Consider the following 4,865-nt stretch of genomic DNA (forward strand, 5'->3'; position numbering starts at 1 on the left):
CCTTCATTGGAACTCTCGCACCAGGCCTGGACAGAGATCTCCGTGGAAAACCTCTGGTACACACAGGAACTGGGTTAGCTTCTTCTCCTGAAGCTCGTGAGGAAAAGGAAACTGCAAGCGAAATTCACTCAGAGAAACTGGACATCAGGGTCTGGTTCAGGATTGGGATGGAGACTTTCACTAATCCAGGGATCCAAGTCCAACAAGGCTTCTTGAAAAACACATGGCAGCTTGGAACACTTTCTCCCTAGTTCCTTTGGCAGCCTCCTGGACTCCCACAGATAAGCCATTCTGAGAACCTAGTTGGATTATATACCACTTGGTTCTAACACCTCTGGTCCAGAGCCTAGCACTTCAACAGGAGCATCTTCAATGTCCTGAGCATATTCAATGTCCTGGAAACAGTCTTAGGACTTTGGAGGTACCTAATTCTGACATGAAAATTCCTACCTAATTCTAATCAGCTCTGACCACAATGCTCAGGATCAAATAGTTCATCATAGACCATGGCTCGAGAGGGGCAGGCACTGCTATTTGTACGAGTCTGCTTGTGAGTCAGGTATCTAACAACTAAAGGATCCAGGCAGTCTTCTCTTCAGAAAGCTGTATTTGATCCCTGGGTGAGATAGAATTAGCAGCTGTCAGATTTAGGACTAGACATTCTCTAATCCTAAAACTTCCAATTAAAGGCAGATCTCTGCAGGTTTGGGGATAGGATGGTCTATGTAGTGAGACCCTGTCTCAGAAAACAAAAACAACAAAAATTTCAGCTAAAGAGATAAACGTGTTACTTATAAATATATAACTTTATATATTATATGTATTTACAATATATACAATATACAAATTTTTAAGCATACTACTAAGAACAGGTTTGGAAAGAGATGTTTCCAAAACAGAGGATTACTACGTATCCAGGTGGGTTCCTACTTTTCCTAGAACTCAGTGGTAGACAACACTCCAGGCCCAGGTTTATGTAAAATCCAAAGGGCATGGAAGAGACGCTGGGATATGATTTGTCCCCATCACAACCACCCTGGCTTTCTGCTAGCACCAGCTAGTATAGTCCCATGTTCATCTCCTGAGGCCTGGGCACAGAGCCTGATGCATGGCTGGCACTCAAACCCTTGAAGAAATGAGCAAAATGAGTGCTTCAAGTCACCAGCTCTGAGAGACCATCTGTGCAGCCGGCAAAGCAGCCACTGAGCTCAGACTGGATCAGCAGCAGATGCGCTGGGGCTCCCGTGTTGTAAGCAGAGCAGTCTATACTCCCAGGTGCCAAGAGAATTGTGTTCCGATGGCACACCATTTCTTCCTCTTGCCTTGGAAACTGGGGTCACCATTCATCTTCCAAAAGTTTCTTCACATTCAACTAGTTCATCTATCGTACGCAGCAAGTCTTCAAAGGAAGGCCTTCCCTCTGGTCTCTACAGTTAAAAATCGAACAGAAGCTATGAGTTTCAGAAGCGGCTCCCCAGAAAATTCTCACTGCTCAAATCCTGCGCCACTCTGCAGAGGCAAGACTCTTGGGGAATGGGGGAACACAGGATGCGCTCTCTTTGCCCTAACCAACCCCAAAGCTGCTGGGTTCGTTTTGGAGCCCTTGTCTTACTCATTTTGAGGGCCCTCTGTGACCCCCCCCACACTCCATCTCCTCATCAGCTAACCTCATTTCCCACAAAATTCAGACTAAGCTCTCCTGGCACACACACCATGTTTATAACCAAATCCTCCACTGTGCTCACACTGCTCTCCCTGCTACCACTTCCCACCCAATCAGCCTCTGTGCACCCCAGTCAGTGCTGGTGGGAGGTGTTATAGCGAGTGATGGCTTCGGTACGGGATAGGCCTCTGATGTTCTGTAGGTAACGGGCCCCAGGCAAGTATCACCCTTGTGAGCCTTATGGTCACAGTACAAGCATCTATGCCTCAAAGGGTTACTCTGAAAATGAAATCTAAAGGGTTGGATATGAAATATATGTGAACTGCGGTCTTTCAAAGGTCTCTCTGGGGTTTAATGTCTTCTACGGAGGTGGTGTTTCAATGTTTCTAGAGATTAAGTAAGATACCTAGAGACAATGGGTTTAAAGAAGTCCCTTCTCTAGAAAGTGACTTTCTACCTCACAGTTACTGGACGGAGAGAAGCAACTTCTCCGGGCTTTTCCCAAGGTCCAGCTGCGGGGGGGTGGGGGGGGCCCACTTGGGAGTGAGGTGTCAGCCTGAGTCTATTAAGCTAACTATTAGCATTGTTTGTGTCTTCAGAGTCTTCTCAATATTCAGCAACGAGACAAAGCTTCCTGCTAGAGTTTGACATTCCTGTGCAGGAGCCAAGCCCTCACTGGGCTGCAAGAACTGTACCTTCCCTATCCACTGGGCCCAACCATGGATCGTTTCACAGGCCAGAAAAACAACACAAAGGTACAGCCGTACCTCTTGCCAGCATCTCAGCATCACCTCATACAAATATTTGGAAGCCAGCTTTGGCCGGTGGAGGCGGTGGCCACGAGTAACCATGGTTACCACTTCGTAATTGGTGTTCTTCTCAAAGGGCATCCTGCCTTCTGTGAATATTTCCCACATTAGCACACCTACAAAAACGACACGGTTACTCAACGATGAGTCCACTTCCTCTTTGGAGGGGAGGGGAGGAGACGTGCATCGTGGACCTTACCAAACGACCAGACATCTGACTTGCTGCTAAAGCGGCTGTAATTAAACACTTCTGGGGGACACCACTTCACAGGGAACTTGGCGCCAGAGGAACTTGTATACTGATCGTCCAGAACGTACCTAGGATGAGACACACCACGCACGGGTCACACCTTTGCATGTCAGACGTGAGCTTTCGTTTACCCCTTACAAAGACAGACCAAGACAGTAACGGCAGTCTAACAGGCCACACACACGTTCAGCTCATGGCCTTGCCCAATGATGTCTGTCTAGCTCCTCGGCTTGAGTTAAGAATCTGAAGAGGTGACCTAGTGTGTGGACTTTTATTGTTCTGCTGTTTATCTTTCTCTCTTATGAGGTACCAGAGGCAGAATACTATAACAACTGCTGCAAACTTATCGGGTAGGGTATGTGTCTTTGTTCTTTGAACAAAATTTTATCCAAAGGCCCTGCATGCAAAATATCTGAAGAAGAGCTGCTTACAGGAAGGGGTAACAAGTAACTAGAGCCGCCCGTGCTCTGAGCCCCACAGCCCCTCAATTTAAAGCTACAGCACATGTAAGCAATGAGAGCACTGCATTAGAAAGATCAGAGGCAAAAGGAGGTCTAAGACGATGGTAATATACCATATTTATATACCAGCACACTGTCCCTACACACACACTCTCAAACCATGCTTTATTCTTTTTCTATCTGAACATTTCCAGATCCATCCAGAAAGACACCTGGAAGCTGTAGCATTGACCACTTGTGGGAAGAATCTTTGATGAGTGACAGATGTGAGGACTTCAGCCCCTTCGCTGTATGTGCAGCAGGTATTTATCAGAGGGATTATTAATGCATTACATATTTATAGGAAGTCAATGCTAAAGCTGCCAGGAGCAAAGATTCAAATGAGCACACCGACTTTCCCTTGAATGGACAAAGATGGTATCTGGTGGACAATGCCACCTTGGGCTGGATCAAATAGTTGTCAGTCAGACACGGCTGAATGTAGTGCATAACAAGTAGTTCTACAAGGACTGGTGGAAAAGTACCAGCTTTCTGCAAGCCAAATATGAAGAATGGTGATAAGACAGTGCAGGGTTCCCCGTCAGGTGCTAAATATCTTTACCTAGAGCACATAGAGAGGACTGGGTAATCAGGGCTTCGAGAATCAGAAACTACTAAAGATTGCATTCAGGCTGCCAAAGGCCAGTGTCTTCTTGGGAGCTGGTGTTGGCCCAAGACCCAACACATCTCTGCTTTCTTGTCTGTTCTTAGCTCTGCCTCTGGACCAGCTTCCTTGGCCCTCTTCTGATTCCCTGGGCAGGTCACACTAGTCCCAGACTTAAGGTGGCACCGCTATGGCTCTCCTGTGTTGTTCACTCAATGTTCCCATGCAAGAAAAGCCTTTCTGGTCACCAGATCTCCAGCGTCCGTCTCCACCCCCACTCCCAAGTTAGCTCTTTCACAGAACAGTAGACAATTTCAGGGAAAGACGAGACAGATAATACAGAGGATTTCAGTGTCTGCAGGGCACGCCATCTGTGTGACAGCTCAAGGTTTTGCATCTGCAGTGTGAAAGTGACCACAGATGGTATCAACAGTTGGTCAAGACTGCAAGTCGAAAGTCTCAATAACACTATGTTTTTGTTTTTTTTTTTAATTCTCTTGTGTCCTGACATGCTTTTAGTCTCTTTTTTAACTGTTTGTAAATAAAAAGTTCATCTCCGACACATCTGGTGCACAAAAGGCACAGGCTGGACCGACAGGCCACTTTCTGCTGACACCCCCACCCCCACCCCACTCTGACACAGTCTCTTTCCCCAGGGCTATGTATCTCCTTTCTCCGGCGTTTACACTACATGTGGGCTCAACCTTCAGTTTACTCACTGCTGTGGCTCACAGGGTTAGGCTCTTCACCCACTAGACACCTGATTTATAATATATGCATGACTCAAGGGACAGAGGGAAAGGGAAGGACAGACAAAATGCTTCTTATAAGTCTATTCTAACACTAGTAAAAGTAGAAAAACTAAGAGATTGAAAACATTGCAAACAAGGCTATACTAAGCACTGGACCACCAAACAAATCGAGAGAGAGAGAGAGAGAGAGAGAGAGAGAGAGAGAGAGAGAGAGAGAGAGAGAGAGAGAGAGAGAGAGAGAGATTTAATAGGCTCTACTACCATCTAGTGGAAAGAATTACTAATGC

The 4,865-nt window shown here is 46.4% G+C and overlaps 1 long non-coding RNA gene across 1 annotated transcript; it reads right to left on the reverse strand.

Moving 5' to 3' along the window:
• Nucleotides 1-833: 833 nt before the first annotated feature.
• LOC115031101 lies at nt 834-2,924 on the reverse strand. Its single transcript, XR_003836687.1, has 3 exons — nt 2,672-2,924; nt 2,431-2,588; nt 834-1,427 (listed from the first exon to the last, which is right to left on the reverse strand). It is a non-coding gene; the product is annotated as an uncharacterized LOC115031101 (long non-coding RNA).
• Between the last annotated feature and the right edge of the window lie 1,941 nt (nt 2,925-4,865).

The sequence above is a fragment of the Mus caroli genome, chromosome 5 (assembly GCF_900094665.2).
Source record: "Mus caroli chromosome 5, CAROLI_EIJ_v1.1, whole genome shotgun sequence".
Classification (NCBI taxonomy): Eukaryota; Metazoa; Chordata; class Mammalia; order Rodentia; family Muridae; genus Mus; species Mus caroli.